Raw genomic sequence first — 21,404 nt, 5'->3', positions numbered from 1 at the left:
ATAACCATGAAAATTAACTTGGTACTCTTAATTTTATTACATAATCGATGTGTCGGTTAGCCACACACGCTCCACCGATCTATGATAAACCTTAAGCCACCCTTTTCCACCCTTGTTAAGATAGTGTGTCGGTTAACCACACACACTCCACTAACAACTTTAGTAAGGTGCAAAGTGTAATTTCATGGGTTAGCATCAATTTCACATTTTCCTAAAGTAACTAAGATTGGGAATTTATAAAAGGTTTAGTTACTTTATATTTATCATTATACTTTTAATGAGAATTATAGTCTTTATCCTACCCATTCAGCTAACGACCCTCCACCAGTCAATGAAGCAGTGGGTGAGAGTGGACACCCATTAAGCTGCCATTTTATAGGCAACAACCTTATACCCCCCTTATAGACCGGCTTCGTGAATGAGGCCTACTAACTGTAAGACTGACTTGATCTTATATATATATATATATATATATATATATATATATATATATACATATATATATAATTAACTTATAATACTATAAAGTATAAGGGTTGAATTTTAAACTTTTAAAACTGTAGGGATTGGAATTAAAGTTGTCTAAAGTGATTTTACAAATTCCAAAACTTGAGGGCAGGTTTTGAAACTATTCAAAACCTTTCATTTCTATAACTTATGAGATTTAATGATTTTAATGAAAAGGACTCTTGGAATTCCATAACTTGAGGACAAGTTATGGAGTCCATTAAAATGCATTTAGATCAACAATTAAACTATCAAGCATGTCAAATAATTTCTATGATCTATCAAAACTCATAAGCATGCATAATTCATATCAACAATTTTCAAGAATCATATTAACTTAATATAAAACTTGAAACTTTGACAATTATCTTTGAAATTGGATTACCACAATCATTACCACATCAAAAACAAGTTTAACAATCTAAAAACAGTTTAGGGTAATGATCATAGTCCCATTCCAGCAATAAAACTCAAAATTCTGCACTCAGGGCCTCCTACTCGTCGAGCGCAAGAACCTACTCGATGAGTAGGATGAACTTTCACATGGACTCGTCAAGTCCCCACATGGACTCGGCGAGTTCACTGAACAGTGAGTAGAAAAATCAATTTTTTTAAGCAATTTGTGTCAAGTATAATGAAAACAAGCCTAGGCTCTGATACCACTGATGGGATTTTGAGCATTCTAACACTCCTATGGTGTACATGCAACCCTAGAAACCTTGGATCTATGTTTTCTCTATTATACATGCAAATATTCATTTTTTCAAGAATTCATCCTAACTAGCATATGATGGTATATATGTAATATAAAACTAGTAGAATGACATACCTTTCTTGTAGCTTGGATTCCTTAAGAGCTTGTGAGCCTAGAACCCCAAATGTGATGCCTCAAATGCTTCACACAACACCACTAACAACTTGGAATAACTTGAGAGAAGATTGATATGCATCGAAATCGGCTAGCCCTCACTAGAATCACTTAAGTGCCGATTTTACAAGGATGAGGCTTCTTTATATAGTTTGCATATTAGGGTTACACCATGTAACTCATGCCTTTCCATATTCTTCATGATCCATGGGTTTTAGCCTCCATGGAGTATCCATGGGTAACCACATGGGTTTAACCCATCATGAAAAACTATGGATTATAAGCCCGCTATATAAGAATGAATTACCAAATCAATCCCCATTTATTTAATCAGTCTCTTTTGATCAAAAAATTAGTTCCAAACTAATTCTTGATCAATACTAATTAAATAATTCATATTAATATATCAGAACTTATAATATATTAATAAACCATAAATATCCTCTTCTCACAAAAGTCTATCAAAATTGTTCTGATGCCAGGCAACCCAAATGGACCATGCTAAATTGGGTCAAGTACATACCAAATATAATTATGGACTTAGACACCTTATCGAACAATTGTTGCTAGGCCACATGGAGGTGACTCGTTGTTGTTTCGGGAGTTCAACAACACGAAGCCACTAGAGTTTGATGGGACGCAGGATCCGGTTGTTGCCATGATATGGATTGCTGACATTGAGGGGTGCTTTTATAATTGTTTGAGCCCAGAGCATCTGAGAGTCCGGTTCGCCCTGAACCAGCTTCGCTTGGGAACGAAGGACTAGTGAAAGTTTGTAACGACTGATTTTACCCCGACAGATCATGTTGCAGTGACTTGGGAAAGGTTCACCAAGTTGTTTCGAGATGAGTATGTTCACCGGGTGGAGAGGGAGCGTTTGGCACAGGAGTTTCTATCTCTTAAGCAAAAGACAGAGTCGGTGACTGAGATTACGAGGATGTTCCATGAGAGGGCGTTGTTTTGCCCTGAGCACGTGTCCACTGAGCAGGCACATGTGAGTCAGTATTTAAGCATCTTGAGGAGAGACATTCGGGAGTTCATGGCGAACTCGTCTTATCGGACATTGGTTGAGTTGCAGACCAATGCCAGGAGGAGGGAGATTGAGTTGGAGATTCATTCCAGAGAGGAAGCAGAGCAGTAGGGGGAGAGATAGGATACTGACACAGCTGCAGTCGGCCGCTAAGCAGGCAAAACTCGTTGATTCGAGGACTGGAGGCCAGAAGGGTCAAACTTGTAGCAAGTGCAACAAGATCCACGAGGGATCTTGTCGGTCAGGGATTTGCTACAAATTCGGTAAGGAGGGGCATATGGCTAGGGACTTCCCCAAGGGATTTTTCGTTTGTTTCCATTGCAACCAGACGGGCCATCGGAAGGCCAAGTGCCCTCAGCTCATTCAGGGATCGGCCTAGGGTTCTACTCCTGCTGCTATTCATGCTACAGAAAAGCCGAGTGCCCTCAGCTCATTCAGGGATCAGGTCATGGTTCTGATCCTGCTACTATTCGTGCTACAGACAGTCGGCCAGTGAAGGCCGAGACACCGAGGGCTCACGGGAGAGATTTTCAGCTGACAGCGGAGGAGGTCCGCACAGCACCTGATGTTGTAGCTGGTACGTATTTCCTTCTTTTCCTGTTTTATATATATATATATATATATATATATATATATATATATATATATATATGTACTTTTCTTGTGTGTTTTGTACCTGCTTTGGTGTTATTTGACTCGGGTGCGAGTCGATCCTTCGTGTCCTTAGCTTTTAGTCGTCATATATATATATATATATATATATATATATATATATATATATATATATATATAGGTACTTTTCCACCACTGTCTCTGTAGTCTGGCGAAGGTCCTGAAACTCCCTCACCAACTGTTGGACCTCAAATCATAAGTGAAAACTCAGCTCAAAACCTCGTTATGAAATCCTCCTAAGTCATCGACTCAACTACCTTGCCTCCCAAGGCATGTCCAACCTCCTCCCACTAATCTCGAGCACTAACTTTCAGAAGACTAAAAGCAAGTATGACTTTTGCCCCCTCGGGGCAACAGCTGGTACTGAAGGCGTTTGCCACATCCGCTAACCAATGTCTGCTTACAATTGGGTCCTTCTTCCCAAAATAACTCTGGAGCCCCACATACCTGAAACTCTCGAAAATTCAAAGAGAATGCTCCCATTATTGCCACCATCTCAAAACAAAAAGCGCCAAGCGCTCGTGAAGAATCTCTGAGATACCCTCCTTGACCGTACCAAAGAGCATAGGAGTTTGCTCAAGAATACTGTGGGTAAGCTGAAATATCTCCTGTATTGGATCATCCATGAACCCAACCCTAGATCCGGAACCCGCACCATCACTGGTACAAGAACATCCTTGAGTGACCACCATACTAAATATAAACCATATAAACCATCAGAATATACTCGAAGAATCCCACATTCTACAAGCTTCATGGTATCATCATGACTCTCCTTCACTCGATTATAGATCCTCTACTTCCAGTAGTATGTGCCCATACTAACTTCCACATCTATCCATAATTTCCTGATGAATCGCCTTGAATCCCCTAAGTTACTTCCCTATCAATCTAAACAACCCTTATCAAAACAAGGCTCCCGGCACCGAATCACTGCCTAGGTTTTCCTAGGGCTAACACCACACCACTCTCCACTATCAGCTGTAGAAGGGACTCCCCTTAACACCCTCTAACTAGCTTATGAATACAACTACATACCACCAACACCAAATAATTCTTCGAAGGAAAGGTCTCACACTATAACAGTTAGACTCAAACAAGATTTGCATAATAGAGTTAAACCTAACCTTCTAAAATTATCTAATCTCAGTAATATGTAACTTAGCGTATTTGCTTACTAGTTAGCTGATGTTAATGGGAACTCCTAAAAGTACAAAGCAAGCATCATTTGAGCATTGAGTAATCAGAATCAAAGCATAACCTAAACAGACGTTCCTATCAATGACTGATCAATACTAGCATGCAAGTCTAAAAACTCATACAGTAGGCATATAAAGGCATCTCTCCTAGCATTCTATCATGCAATCCTGAGTAGATTCTTAGCCCTAATCTAGCATGCTATTCACAGATTCACAATTCAAAGCATATCACAAAACATGTATGGGTATTTTGGGAAAACTTACTTGAGCTCAGTCGATTGCATTCACTACGCCTTCCTTTTTATAAAAATTTCTTTTATAAAACCTTTCTTCTTATGAAAAATCTATCAAATCCTCAGTTTGAGTTCAGGCACACTTGAGAGTCTGCTCGAATCCCTCAAACCAAGGCTTTAATACTAACTTGTTTCATAACCAAAAAATTTTGTTTTTTTATATTGAATGAACCATCAACCAAACATGTTTATCAAAACCATAAAGTATTCAGAGTAAATCAAATAACATCCCAAAAGTACATCAGAGTCAATAAGCGTGAGAAATCATGGTGTGGTTTCCTATGCGGTCATCCCGAGCTCTTCCCCTTCGAACTGGAAGTACCTAAAACACAAACTAAAAATCGTAAGAACAAAGTATAATGAGTTCCCCAAAATACCATATACCATGTATATATGCTAGCTCAAGGTTGTGTTAGGTCTATTTCACCCCCGGGTCCATTTCACCCTCAAGTCTATTTTAACTCATGTGTGAGCACAACTCTGTACCGGGTCTATTTCACCCCCGAGTCTATTTCAACTCATATGTCAGCACAAGGTTGTACCAGGTCTATTTCACCCCACATACATATAGAAAATAGGCACACAGGCATACAACACATACAACAGGAATCGCAAAGACTGCAAGCACATACAATTCCTAGTGTCCTACAATATAGTGAGCAAACTCACCTCTGAAAGTAGCTCAAAAGTCAACACGTCCTTGAAATCCCACACCATGTGCTAAACTCCACCTAGATAATAGCACGAGGAAAAACATTAATCTACCTTTCAGCACATTAATAGTTGAGCCAAAATCCACAAGTCAAAGGTCCACCCTCATGGTCAATGGTCAAATTCAATAGTTAATGTTGACTTCAGCTGACCGCCACGTCGTGACCTTCCTTGGCCACGTCGTGGCCCGTGTACAACCAAACAGTCAGGGAAATTCCCAGCTGCCAAGTCGTATTGACATATACCCATGTCGTGGTTGCTGATATTCCAAACAACTTGATGCATTAAGCTATTTTTGTTCGATTCCAAGAGCTCCAAAACACAGATCTGGTCCAAATTGTGGTTTAGAAGGATAAAGTTTCCAACTTTATCCATTAAGATCACCCATAATGTCCAAAACCCAATTCTCCAAGTTCCAAATGGCTTAATAATTCAATGACTTAACCAATAAGCACTTGTTCCATAAATTCCCATGTTCGTCCTTTCAAGAAGTGATTCTAGCACCAAAACTAACCTAAAAGTTGGTGCTTTATAGACATGCATGTCCAATTCATGCCTTGAACCCATAATGGGTCAAAAGTAGGGTTTATGACCTAAATCTCATGCATGGCTTGAAAACTCAACCAAACACTAGATCGAAAGCACAAAGAATACCAAATGTCCTAGAGATACATAAAGTTGCAAACTTTATGAGATCTCATCATCCCAATAAGAAAGAACAAGAAGTTTATGGGCCAAAACTCAATATCTAACAGCCTGGCATGATAAAATCAATTTATGGACACTTATAAAGGTCCAAAAGAGTGCTAAGGTGAAAAATGGAGACTTGCTTGCTTGATCCATGCTTCCTTCTTCCTTGTTCTTCCTTGTTCTTCCTTCTTTAGCTTCAAAGGACACCAAACTAACTCGATAATGAAGGAAAGTAATTAGGGTTTTCTTTAGGGTTTGAGGGGGTTAATGGAGGCTGAGGATGAGCAAACCCTAACCTCCTCATTCCTTTATATAGGGAACAAACCCGGAAAAATTGGGTTTCTCATTAAATTGCTGCCACGTCATGGCCGCAAGATGTCATGTCGTAGCGGTCATTTGAAACCCGCGGTACATCAACCATTACAATGTCGTGGGGTGCCTCGACCACGACGTGGCACCACTCAAAATCCAAAATATATTAAATTTAAACACCTTCAAGGATCCGGATGTTACAATGACAATTCTATTGTTCCATAATATCAATTTAGTTTCATTTGATTTGATTGATTTCTTTTAGATTTTTTTTTTTTTTTGAACGCTACAAAAAAGTTGTCTTATTTGTTAGTTTGGTTCACAAATCTAAGATTAGTGTTCTAGAAGATTTTTTTTATAAAATGAAAATGATTTAGCCAAAGCCTTATCACAATATATCAATGGTGGCCCCGAGTTCGAACTCATTACATGGCAAACTGAGCCCTCAAGAGGATTTTTAGGAAAAATTTCTCACACATTAGGGATAATTGCAAAAGGCAAATTTAATAGGTTCCAAGATTTGAATTCCTGACCTTAAACTCATGCGAGTATCAAACCAAGTGTATCAATCCAACTAAGCTTGGACATCACTTGCATTCACCAAGAATTAAAATTCTACTGTTTTAAACTTGTTCTTACAAATATATATTTTTTTAAATATTTGTCGCTAAAAAATATCAAATAAGATTATGACATAGAAAAATTATACAAAATTATAGAAAAGGTGCCAAGAAAAGAAAATTAAAATCCCGAATTAACAAATATAAGAGCGATTTAAATAATAATAATAATTGATTTTGTTGAAATATTTTTATATAAATAAATTCGCAGCTACAGATGACAAGCTAGTTTTGTCAACCAAATCAATATATAAAAGTTAATTGTTTAATCAAACAACAAAATAATTAGAAAATGGAGATGAAAAATCATGTAAGTAAAACCACTCATTTAACCGTGCGATCAATTGTTTGATTTGGATCTCTTGATTGTTGATTTGACCTTGATTGGTTTTCTTACTATGGAAGTAAAATTGATTCAACCTGGTGGGTTGAGTTGAGTCTTGTTGGATTAAAATATTTCATTTATTAAAGTTCATAGAAAAGGATAACGACCACTTCACAAATTTTCGTTAACAATGCCTAAACCTTGCAATCTTGTATGATTTAAGAAATCATGGTATGCATATGCATCCTAGATGCATAGCCATATACACTTATAAACGTTTTAACATTAATAATATGCCCCCAAGACGGAACACAATTGGTTCTAGGGTGCTATCTTTGAAGAAACAAGGGTTATGATTTACATCTCACAAGATGTTATGGTGCAAGGTGGAGTGAGCTACAAATGTTGAAATCCCTAAAGAGCTAATAATTAGAAAATTAGTTTGAGAATTGTTTATTTCGGGGGAGTGTGGGCAACGAAATATGGGGGACAAATTCATGCAGTGGTTTGGAAAGATAATGATAAGGAAACATAGGCAAATATATAGTGCCAAATTATATGGTCTTGCTGAGATGCAGTCTATTATTTTTCCCAATAAAAACAGTTTCAAAGGACATGGGGGCCATATGTCAAAGTTCTATGATTTTCTTCAATGTCTCCATGGTGCTAGTGCTTTTTCCCTAATCAAAATCTTCCATGATGGCCCTACAAAACAAAGGGTAACCAAAAAGGAGGGGAGAAGGTAGGAGAGTAATGTGTCATGTTTCCCCCTTCCATTTATCCATCAAGAAATGTGGAAGAGTTGAACCAAGTTGAAGAAATGAGAATAATTGTATATGTGTGTTTTTTTTCATGATGATACATCATCACTTTTACCTACTTTTGCTACACTCATCATAGATGTATTAGTATCCATGTTACATAGATAGCCATCTATGTCAAATGACAACTTTACCCTTTTGCCAAACCCTTGCCAATCTGAGTACAAAAGCCCAAACAGGAAAGATCTTGAAAGGTTTAGTGCATCTTTAGGATAACATATAATTAAAATTGTCAATTTAAAACAAAAAAATGAAGGAAACCGGTCTCCATAAATTTGGCAGTGTTTTGCCTTTTTGCAGTTAGAGATAGGGTGTCAAATTATTCCGGATTTGACCTATTGAAGCATGTTTTAATCAAGAAAAATGCCGCACATGATTAATTACTGTGGGATTAGACTCCTAAATATGATCTCAAGAAACCTAACGTAAAAGAAAAACAATTCCATGCAGTATATTAATTTAAGTTAAAAATCTTTTTTGAACAGAAAAAAAACTCTTTATTAAAAAGAAAAGGCTAGCTAGAAGCTAGGAGTGCTTTCGGATTCAAACACCAGTGATTCCAGATCATAATCCACCCATTCTTAGCTCTAACTTTAAGCCATTGAAATGTAGTGAGCTTAATCTCGCTGACCAGATGTTGCATATAATTCTTTACTACAAATTAGGAATCCAGATGACAAAACCATGTGTTTTTCCTATGTCTCCATGGTGCTTTTCCTTCACCATGACCTTGAAGAAAAAGTTTGATATCCATGTGTTTTTTCTACTTTTATAACTAATAATAGAAGTTACATTATAAAACAAATATGGCAGAAGCACCATACGCAAGAAAACAAAGAAGGCATAATCAAGATACAGCACTTACGATCGGTTTTTGACCAGTGTAAAGCATACACAGCCTTCGTCTGGCCATTAAGAGTGGTGGACATGTTTCAGATTGTGGGCCACAGTTTGTATAAAACCCTTTGTGAAGTACTCATTGATAATGAAATGTGTCTCTGTAGTCCACATGCATGAATCTAACATGCATCCAAGTACCGAAAATGAAAAATATCGTAACATGCATATTTTTTTTTTTTTTTGTAAAATAAAAAGAATCGGCATTTATTTAATCAATCTAAACGATGTAGCAATCAACTTGTAGCCATTGATACAAACTGCAAGATTTTCATGCTCTTCATCATGCTTCATGTGATGCAAAAGCAGTTCATGTTGATCAATTGCTTATTTTTATTCATTCTAAATTATAAATAGTCAAAGTGGATAAAACGACAGATACTGATCGAACAAAATGATAACACCCAACATAGATAAAGTATAAATAAGTTATCAGAACAAGAATCAACAAACAATTATTCAAATAAATAAGAAAGTGAAGAATATCAACTATAATAAATAAAGATAATTTTGTCACTTGTCAATCCCTAATCAGTTTTGATACTTGTTATTTTGTAATATTTTTAAATAAATAATATCTATATGTCAATTTATGATTTTTTTTTTCAATTTTTAAAATTAAAAAGTCACATAACACTTATACTTATATATGTAAAGTATCAAATGTAATAAATATTAATAAATTGCAATTAATATGTTTCTTTATTTTTTATTTCAAAATTTTATTTTAAAAAATACTTATTATTAAAATTTTAATATTTTATTCTTTTTAATCAACCCGTATAATACACGGGTTTATACCTAGTGTGTGTGTGTGTGTATATATATATATATATATATATATATATATATATATATATATATATATATATATAGGTAAAGGTTCAAATGAAAACCAAAAAAGAATAGGAACCTAAGAACCTCTAATTTTAGATGTCTATAAAGGGTTTAGGGTTTAGGGTTTAGGGTGTTTATAAAGGGTTTAGGGTTTAGGGTTTCGGGTTTAGGGGTTAAGGGTTAGGGGTAAGGGTTGAGGGTTGAGGGTTTAGGGTTTAGGGTTTAAGGTTTAGGGTTTAGGGTTTAGGGTTACCCTAAACCCTTTATAAACATCTAAAGTTAGAGGTTCTTACGATTCTTAACCTTTTTTGGTTCTCATTTGAACCACTCCCTATATATATATATATATATATATATATATATATATATAGATATGTATATATATATATATATATATATATATATATATAAAGGTTCAAATAAGAACCAAAAAAAGGTTAAGAACCGTAAGAACCTCTAATTTTAGATGTCTATAAAGGGTTTAGGGTTTAGGGTTTAGGGTGTTTATAAAGGGTTTAGGGGTTAGGGGTTAGGGTTTAGGGTTTAAGGTTTAGGGTTTAGGGTTTAGGGTTTAGGGTTACCCTAAACCCTTTATAAACATCTAAAGTTAGAGGTTCTTACGGTTCTTAACATTTTTTGGTTCTCATTTGAACCACTCCCTATATATATATATATATATATATATATATATATATATATATATATATATATATATATATATATATATATATATATATATATATATATATAGGAAAAGTGAATATGTAGGTGTTATCTATCTAAGCTTAGGTATAGAACCTTTTAAATGACATAGTTTTAAAAAGAAAAAAAAATCCAATTTCATTTTTATTTTATATTTGTTTTAATAGAATATCATTTAATTGAGTTAAATAATGGAATGCAAAATATCAATGATATATTTTTTTTTATTGCAAAACACATTGAAGTTTATAGGGGGGAAAAAAAGATATTTTTTATCGAATATAACTCAAACGTTTTGTCCTTCAATTGAAAAACTATTTCCAATGATTTGTGTAAACCTTGATTGAGTTATTGAATGTTCTTCTTTTATCGTTTATTCTATTTCATGTAATTTTTAGAAGAGTTGATTAAAAGGTCATAATTTTTAATGGTTTAACTTCTTAGACACAATGAAGAAAAAAAATATAATTTCAATCGATTTTAGTAAGTCACATGATTAAGGAAGAATAATAAACGAGGCATCATGATTGATTTTGATATATATGGATTAAAACTACAAAGTTTGGAATGTTCTATATATAAGCTTAGGTACATGACAGTCACATATTTCCTAAGTCCTATATATATATATATATATATATATATATATATATATATATATATATACCTTAAAAAGCATTTACAAGATTTTGCTAAATTTTAAGAGGTACAAGTTTTTAAGCATCATATACAATAATTTTATGCATTGGAGAATAATAAATCTTATCCGGTCAAAGACAAATTTTGAATAGGTCTTCTAAGCTTATCTTCAAATTGAATGGGTTAAATATGAAAAAGTCAAATAAGATGATGATGATAAGATTTTTTGAATGGGTCAAAGTTTGACCAAGTGTTCCTCATATCCAATTGAATCGGTAAATACTAAATCTTATCCACTCAAAATTTATGAAAAAGTCAAATAAGATGATGATGATAAGATTTTGAATGGGTCAAACTTTGACCAAGTGTTCTTCATATCCAATTGAATCAGTAAATACTAAATCTTATCCGGTCAACATTTATGAAAAAGTCAAATAAGATGATGATGATAAGATTTTGAATGGGTCAAACTTTGACCAAGTGTTCCTCATATCCAATTGAATCGCTAAATATTGAATCTGTCAATAATAATGAAAAAGTCAAATAAGATGATGACAAGATTTTGAATGGGTCAAAGTTGGACCAAGTGTTCTTCATATCCATTTGAATCGGTCTAATACGATGTACACGTTATAAAACATTTCATATAAACTGGAAGAGACGCATTGATCTAGCATTCGTCTATCATGAATGTCTTACCATTGACCGCAAAACATTGGTTCTTTCTCATGCTCGCTATCTCCTCCTTTGTTTTTCTTTCTATTAAAATCGAATAAGCCCAAAAATGTCTTACGTTTAATCTTAGCCCAGGTATAAGAAATCTCTATTTGTTCGTCATTTTGTTTAACAAATTTTTTATGTCATTTTGTTGATCCGCACCCGTCGCTTTGCGCGGGTAAACAGCTAGTATATATATATATATATATATATATATATATATATATATATATATATATATATATATATATATATATATATATATATATATATATATATATATACTAGGTACACCATTTAAGCCCGTTGTGAATTTCAGGGCAACTGTAACGGTGATATGTAGTGGGCTAAGAACATAAGAAGCCCGATGCTTCAGCTTATTTGGTCAACTCTCTAAGCCCATTTCATCCAGATAACCAAAGAGAAGAAGCAGCGGCCATTTCCAATTAGCCGAAGAGAACAACCCGGTATGATTTGTTATGGACTTGGTTTTTGAATTTGTGTTTGCCAAAGCCCAAACTCATGTAAAAACTTCTATGATTTTTGTTGTAATAATTTGACAAAATTGTAAAAATAGTCACCTCGTATATATTTTTTCGAGTTTTGATACAAACTTTAATTTTTTTTTGAATTAGTGGTCTTTTTGAATTAGTTTGTTTGTGATTTTGATTCTGTAAAAAAAACTGAAAAGAATAAGAAGTGGATCGTCTTCAATCCGTATGCATCCAAAATAATTTTTTTATAAGAACTATTATAAAAAAATATAGTTATTTTTTTTATGACAGGGTCAATAAAGAAGTAATGAAAGACTAAACAATTTTTTTTCCAGTTCGGGTTTTAGATACCAACAATCTTAGGCATAAAATCGTAAACTAAAAGATGTTTAATTCTCAAAGCAAATGTACTTAATTCAGTAAATATGCATAATCTCAACCAAATATATGGAATTATAATAATAACGTCCCTTTTTTAGAAGAAAATACACTGTAAAAAAGACTTATAATATTAAAAATTATATTAAAGTGAGATGCAAACCTAAAGTTAGACCATTGTCAACTCCTAGACTATGATTAGGGACATGGACCAACATATTAAATCCTTTCAAAGGGTAAAAACGAGACTAAAAAGTGGAAAGAATATGACACATCTATGTCATCGAGGGCCTTTAGTATATTATATTCCTTTAAGCCCGAATTTTAGATACCATCAATATAGCCCATAAGATTTCGATAAGGGCCTATAATCCCACTGCTCATAAATTCAATTTGCCTCTGGAATTTGGAAAACTTTTAGGTGTGTTTGTTGGAAAATTTTCCAGTTTTTTAGGAAAATTTTCCAAGAAAAACGAAAATTTTGAAAACGCGTTTGGTTCGTTCAATTTTTCAAAAATTTTTAAGAAAATGAAAATTTTCAGTTTTCCAAATTGTATGTAAATTAGAAAATTGATTTTTACAGTTTTCTAAATTTCTAATATGGAAAATGAAAACTCTCCCGGTTTCAACCAAATGCGTTTTCTAAAATTTTCATTGAAAATTGAAAACGAAAACTCAATTCTATTTTCTGAAAACATTTTCTTAAGAAATGAAAACAGTTTTCCACAACCAAACGCACCTTTAGGGTTCCTTTGGTTCTAAAAAATTTCTAGTTTTTTTGGGAAAACAATTCAAAGAAAAATAAAAATTTTGAAAAGGTGTTTAATTCGATCATTTTTCTAAAGTTTTCTAAAAAAATGAAATTTTTCAGTTTTCCAAATTATATGTAAATTAGAAAAGCAAGTTTTACAATTTTTCAAATTTCTAAGATGGAAAATGAAAACTTACAAAATGTATTTTCTAAAATTTTCATCAAAATTGAAAATGAAAAATCAACTCTATTTTTCTGAAAACTTTTCTTAGAAAATGAAAACGGTTTTCCACAACCAAACACACCCTTAGGGCGTTTAATTGTGGAAAAAAATTTCTAGTTTTCTAGGAAAAAATTTCAAGAAAAACGGAAATATTAAAAACGCGTTTGGTTCGTTCATTTTTCTAAAAGTTTCTAAAAAATGAGAATTTTCATTTTTCCAAATTGTATGTAATTGAAAATTTGATTTTTTACAGTTTTCTAAAGTTTTTTAAATTTCTAAGATGGAAAATGAAAACTTCACTGTTTCCAACCAAGAGCGTTTTTTAAAGTTTTCTTTGAAACAATTGATTATAATCTATGTCTCATGTTGGTGCGATATCTTGAAGAACGGAGGAATATTTGATCACTTATCTTAGGACATGTAATTCACTAGGTCAAAGTTTGACAACAGCTTTAAGAGTTACAACGTGTTAATCAGTTTTAGAAGTTATATTGGCAACTATAGTTATTAGACTTATCCAAGTGAGACACTGTTGGATTAGGTGTCTAATCTCATTACTATAATTGGTATATACTTAAATTGATAGTAGCACAGTCCTTTTAGGTTGCCCTCAAAATTAGCAACTACACATATGATTTTGGAGCGAGATGTTGAATTTATTATTTGATTAATAAATTGAAATAAAATTATTTGTTCATATATTATGAGAATAATATATTAATTTGAAACGGTAATAAGAGTTTGTAGATGTGCTTCTCTCACTCTATATGCGAAAAGGTAACAAGTTTTTATGGCATCCCAGATTTCTTTTTCCGTGCTTATCACTCCTACTTGCAAGATAAGGTCTTCAGGAATCGCTTGGAAAAGTACTACTATAGCAATGTTGTTCTTCTTCGGGTCATTCGCTCTTGCATCAGTGACATCCCAAACTTGATGAAAGTTTAAGATCAACTTCATGAGAACTGCCCACACAGTGTAATTTGTTGCAGACAACATCAGAACATGAAATGAAAAGGATGAATTTTCCATTGTTTCGGACGTACCTGGATTCGATTGTCCAATCACGATTGGCAGATTGATCTGATACCAATTGAATGAATATTGATATGTAGAAAAATTGAGAAATTGCCCACAGAGTGTAATTTGTTGCAGACAACAATGGAACATGGAATTAAAAGGACAAACTCTCCTTTGTTACGGGCATACCTGGATCCGACGGTCCAGTCATGATTGGCAGATTACTCTAATACTAATTGAAAGAATATTAATATGCAGCAAAATAAGAACATAAGATTGGAAAGTATAAGCTCTTATTATAATTTAGAAAATAACTCAAAACTAGATTACAATCTCATGTTTGTAAAATAACACATCTCTAAATTCATTTCGATCTCTTTCTTATTAACCATGTACCAAATTTAACATGTATTTAATAAAATTTATAAATTGATGTCTTCAAATTTTCCTAACTATATTTAGGTTCCAAAAGACTTAAATATACGAAATATCCGAAGTTTGATATATGTGAATACAGAAGATTAAGAAAAGAGAATTTACTTTGCTTGAAGCAATTCCTTGTATCAAAGAATTTCAAAAGGGGATTGTCTATGGTCAAAATTGTGAAATAAAACCTTAAGCATATTACATTTGGTTGGTATTTCATAATGCACAATGGTCACCATAAGGATAATTTCTGTTAAGAGTGTTTTGAAACGGGAATCATGAAATTCTTTGATGAAAGTAAGATCGATGATAATTTTGTGATACATGTTCAAATTTAGGTTAATGTGTAAATCCTAGTCCTAGTCTTACCACAATGTGGTCATTTCATTTTATTATCGTAAATTTATATTTACTAGGCTTGAAATGCTCGATATCTAAACTTATATTACATTATGAGCTCGTTTTATTTCAATATAAATTCGAGCTGAGTTAACTCGTAACCCGATAAAAACTCGACTACTATATTCAACAATGTTCAATTCAATATAGGATGAAGATATCATATATAATTATATATCACTTATCAACAAACTCAAAGATTTATAATTTTTGTAAAGAAACAAGCAACAACTAAAATGGAAAGTTTTACAATTCAATGTTGGAAATTATTGAACTCCTGTTCCAAAGCTTCTTCTAACAAAAACTCAGATTGCTGCATCAAATCAGGGCTTAATCTAAACATAAGAACACAAAATTCCATCTGACTAAGCGCACCATCACCATCGAAATCGCCTTCTCTCAACATGCTCAAAAGATCAGCATCTGACAAATCTTGAAGACCTAAAAGGGAAGAATTCTTCTTCAGACTATCGAAAGTGATCACACCCTTTTCACGATCCATCAGCAACTGAAACCCATTGCATAGTTCTTCAATTAAACCATCGCCGCCCAGTTTATCCGCCATTACAGGCAAGAAATCTTGGAATTGAGATTGAGATTGAGATTGGTTGCTGGTTGCCATAGAGAGAATGAGAAATTGATAAGTGAATTGGGTTGATTTCAATATTTTGATTTGAGATCGATGAGGAGATTTAGAGAGAGGTGGTTGAATAAATAGGTGAGGAAGGTGGACGGTGGGTGTATAGAGGTTCCCGGAAGGGGAAGAAAAGCCATCGGAAGACAGCACGGGTACAGCCAGCGTTGGATTCGCGTATTCATTAGTTTCGACGAAGCTCTGTTTCTAATTTTTAATACGTAGAGAATGAAACGGTGTCGTTTCATAACAAGGTTTGGGGGGCAGCTGGCTATGTTGGTCCCCTCGTGTTAAGCACACCCAAAATGGAGTATCTTTGAAAATATTATTTAAATGTTTTTCTAGAATATAATATTACATATTTTAATTTTATTTCGACAATTCATAAATTTAATTTTGATTTTGTGACACCATCCTGCCATTTCCCCTTGCCTTTCACCTTCCTTGTATATTTTATTCCAAGTTTCTTTTTATGTCTTTGTTAAATGTTAACCTTCTAAGCTTTCTTGTATGATTTGAGTGACATGTATATATCTGTTATTAGTGGTATTTAGTTCATATTATATTTTTCTACGTTATATAAACCAAATTGAAAATTAATTGTCTTTTCACTTTTTTAATTATATTTATATATGTTATATAAACAACAACAAAATTGAACATTATTAAGACATTTCTATAGTAGATTACTATTTTAAGATTTTGTAACGGTTTTAGGTACGCCAATAATCAACTTTTTATGATATAATAAAATGATCATCATTTTCATTATAAAATGGTTGGCAAATTCTAATGGTCATCGACAGGGCTGTTCACTATTTGGATAAAACCGAATTATCCAATTGGATAGTTTGGATTGGACTATTTGGTACGGATATTCAAATTTTTAGATTAGTTTTCGATAAAACTGAATTATTATTTTGGATTCCGGATTGGTTTTTGGTTTATAAAATAAGAACCGAATAGTCAAAAAAAAACCGAATAAACATTTATTATTTATTTATATAATATATATCTATAGTTATTTATTAATTTTGTAATTTATTTTTTAAAATAGGTTCAAAACATTTTTCACTCGATAAAAAAACATTAATATGCATTTTCTCTCAATGTTTTCTAGCTATAAAATATTTAATTATAATATATCTTCTTAGTAGTTGTTTTATAAATTTCAAATCACAACTAAATAATTTGTTTTTGTTTCTTATGTAAAATTGGGTAATATTACAACTAATAAGTAATTTTAAAATGTTTCGGTTTTTGAAAACCGAATTATAAAACCGATCCAACCGAATTATAATTGAATCGGATTTGATCGGATTTGAATTTAGTTTGGACTAATCGGATCCATGTTTTGAAAACCGAAAATAATTGGATTCACTTGATTGAATCGGATCAAACTGATCCATCCAAACGAACACCCCTAGTCATCAACTATTATACTATGTGTAATACATAACTTATTGCATAATCGGCCCCACCGGGCCTCTTGGTGCGCCCTTGATTTCTTTCTCATTTCCATTCCAACTTTGTGATTTTTGAACCGTCAAATCATTTTATTTTTTTTAACCTCTTATAAATATCTACTATCATCATACATTTTACCATACATAATCTAAACATTTGTTAATATAACTTTGGGAATCAAAAGATGGAATTTCTTTGGTCATCATCTTGATCATCATCAGATAATGAGGTAATTGTTTTTCACAACAATCGTAGAAACACAAGCCTCATTTTGGCTAATGAAGTTGAAAGTTCCTGTCTAAGAACAAGAAAAAACACTTTAAACAAAAATCGTCAAGCTGCAACTGATTGGCTAGCATGGGACTACTTTTCTGAGAACATCATATATAATGTTGATATGTTTAAACAGTTGTTCCAAATAAGTAGACAACGACTCCCATAAAAAGAGAGAGATAGAGAGAGAGAGATGCAGTTTTTTAGATTAGCACGGGATACGATAGGTAAAAGAGGTTTTACTCCATTACAAAGGAGCACATATGTACTTCATCAAATATCATACAAAACATCTTCGACTCATTGCATGAGTATTTAAAGATGTTTGAGAAAAATTCATGTCAAACCTACATGGAAAGACATTAAAAATTATATGACACACATAAATCCGAACATAGATTTCATAGTTTACTTGGAAAGCATTGATTATATGCGTAAAGAGTGGACAAATTCTCTAACACATCATAAGGTCAAGGCATGTGATGTGATCATATGATGTATGCATTTGACATGCACTATTTAGTGTTGAAGGTTCCAACAGTGTCATTAATATTCTTGATCAATCATTGTTATAAATCTTAAATCGATTAGCACCTGTCACACTTGAGTATTCATTTGAAGTTAATGGGGTACGATATAAGCAAAGATATTATCTCGCTAATGGGATATATCATAAATATGTTACATTTGTCAAATCATTTGAATGTCCACCAAATGAAAAATAAAGAGTGCTCAAGGCATCGTAAGAATCGGCAAGGAAGAATGTGGAATGAACATTTGGTATTCTTAAGTAATGTTTTCACGTAATGAAACACCCAACAAGATTATGGTCTCCAGAAAAATATGTGCATTATATTATATAATATGATTTTAGAAAACAAATGTAATACCAAGCTAATCTTCGAGAAATACGTATCAAAGAAACGTATAACAACCTTCACTAAATTTTGGTGGAACATACTTATACAATTCAACTTATTTGTCATTCTTATTCGACAACGACGGAAGCTAGATATCCTTATCATTATTATTATTAAAAAAAATTAGCTTTATGTTTTTTTTTAGTTGAGAGCGATGCAATTTTTCATTTTCTTAGTTTAAATTAATTAAACGTTATAATTATTGTTAAAGTTATATTAATTTCAATTTTTCTAATATTTTAAAACTAATAATTATTATTTATACTAAAAAATAAAAAAGAATGGACAAAAGATGAAATATAAGTATAAGATAATTTGAAATATGGAAGTAAGGAGTGATTGGGCGTTGATGCGACAATAAAAGATGAAAGATGAAAGATAAGGATTAACATATAGTCTTAAAACGTTCCCTGCAAACATAAGTGATACATGTTTGAAATAAGGTTTAAGAATCCAAGAACTTTATGTAACTTTAAGACAACTTTGTTTGTTTTATGTTGATTTGAAATGGTGCTTTTGAAGCGGATTTGATGGACTTGAAAATATTATTATTTTAAATAACATATGATGGATTTTGAATGAGATCTAATTAAGAAAGATGATTTTAAACAATATTTTATGAGATTTGATCAAGACATGTGAACGATGGTTTTGACTTACAAGAACAAATTGTATAAATAATTTGAAGTTGCAAGAAAAAAATCATCATGTTTGTTTCACGAAGGTCCGATTCATCTGTTTGGGGTCAGATGATTTCATGGACCAGGTGGTTTGATTTTGATGATTGTATTTATAAGGGTTTATCAATTAGAAATGCAGGTCATGCGGCTGATTTATGGAGAAATTAAAAAAAAAGTGTTTGTTCTATGGATGCACAAAAGAAAAAAAATTGATCTAGAGGTGTTTAGGATGGCAATTAAAGACATTATTTGGTTGTGTTTTCAATATAGATGAATAGATTTTAGTATTCACAACTCTAAAGCAAGTGTTATTGTTCATTTTGAGAAGTCAACTACCTCTTTCCGATTACATTACATGGTGAATTGTTAAATTTTCTATATTTGTTAAACACTCAAACAGTTGACCAGTTGATTCAAGTTGAGTTTTTGGAAATTTGCTTCGTAAGAAGAATTCACTTCTATGAAAGACTTTCATGGGAATTGTCTTGAATGTCATGTATCATTTGAAAATAAATATGAATAAGTGTTATTACATGCAATTCTTCCTAGTATGGAATGAGTAAATAATCAAGCTACATGTTTCGATCTATATGAAAGACATTAGTTGTTTTCTTTTGGTTTCGTTGGTAGTAGAGAATTCTTCAACCCGATCCGTATTTAAAAAACGGATTCGTCACTGTCGTCACGTTTCGAAAAATCACCTTCTTGTAATTTTTGGAGTCGTTCCGGATATTCAGAAGCAAAATGATCCGGTTTGTCACACCGAAAACAAATTACCTTAGATCGATCATTTTCCCTATTTTTCCAATTCTTGCCACAACAACAATTACAATTTTGGTAATCAGAATTAGAATTGGGCTCCCTTCCTTGGGCTTATGATGAGTTATTGTGTTTATTTCCTTGTAGGCTTTTATTTGATTTGGGCCCATTTGAACCACCCGATCCGGATCCGTTGTTATGACTATATCCACCGGATCCACCTGCCCCTTTTCCTTTCGCTCCACTTTGTAACCTCGACGCACCTGTACCACCAGACGACGACTCACCTCCATCTCCGGTCGATTTTACAAATAGTACCTTTGATTGATCGCTCCCATCGGTATCCTCTTCCCTTACTCTTTCCTCGTAGGCCTTCAATCGCCCAACCACATCCTCGTATCCAACAGTTTTCAGGTCAAGAACTTGTTTAAGGGAGGCTACAATATGGATGAACTTCTTTGGTAAAGATTTAAGAAATTTCTTAACCATCTTTGATTCATCAATGGTTTCGCCAAGGGTTGCTGATTGAGACGCAATTCCGGACAACTTTCCAGCAAAGGTATCGATCGATTCTGATTCCATCATCTTCATTCTATCGAAGTCAGAACTTATGTTTTGAAGGCGAGCTTCTTTCACCCCATCGGCGCCAACGTGCCTCGCTTTGATCGAGTTCCAAAGGTCTTTTGCTGATTCGACATCTCCCAACTGCATAATCAAGGATTTCGGTATTGCTTGGTACAATAATCCGATTGCTAGGTAATTTTTTTCATCATTATCGTCTGTTCCTGGATCAATCGATGTCCAAACTTTGTGAATTCTAAGCACTACTTTCATCCTCAGTGCCCAGACGGTGTAATTGGTAGAAGTAAGCATTGGACATACGACCGTGGTTGTCCCAAACTCCTTCACTCTCACTGGAGGAGGCCCTGCACCATCTTCTCCATCCGACATGTTGACCTGGTAACAAACTTGTTTTCACAGCCTTCGGTTCCTTGGCTTTGATACCAATTAAAGATTGGAATATGTAAACGCGATTGTTTTAATCAAAATAACTCTTTGATTATATGAGAAACTCTCTCAAAACTCACGATATTACAATATTTTCAATGATCCTAACTCGACCTAAAACAATGTATATATACT

At 33.2% G+C, this 21,404-nt stretch overlaps 1 pseudogene; it reads right to left on the bottom strand.

Annotated features, from left to right (window-relative positions):
- Positions 1 to 15,709: 15,709 nt before the first annotated feature.
- Positions 15,710 to 16,306, bottom strand: LOC145063223 (calcium-binding protein PBP1 pseudogene; annotated as a pseudogene).
- Positions 16,307 to 21,404: the final 5,098 nt, after the last annotated feature.

This window comes from Lactuca serriola, chromosome 7, assembly GCF_051521515.1.
Source record: "Lactuca serriola cultivar US96UC23 chromosome 7, Lser_US96UC23_V15, whole genome shotgun sequence".
NCBI classification, from domain to species: Eukaryota; Viridiplantae; Streptophyta; class Magnoliopsida; order Asterales; family Asteraceae; genus Lactuca; species Lactuca serriola.
Note: the sequence above shows the minus strand (reverse complement) of the source record. Positions and strands in the feature narration are given on the sequence as shown.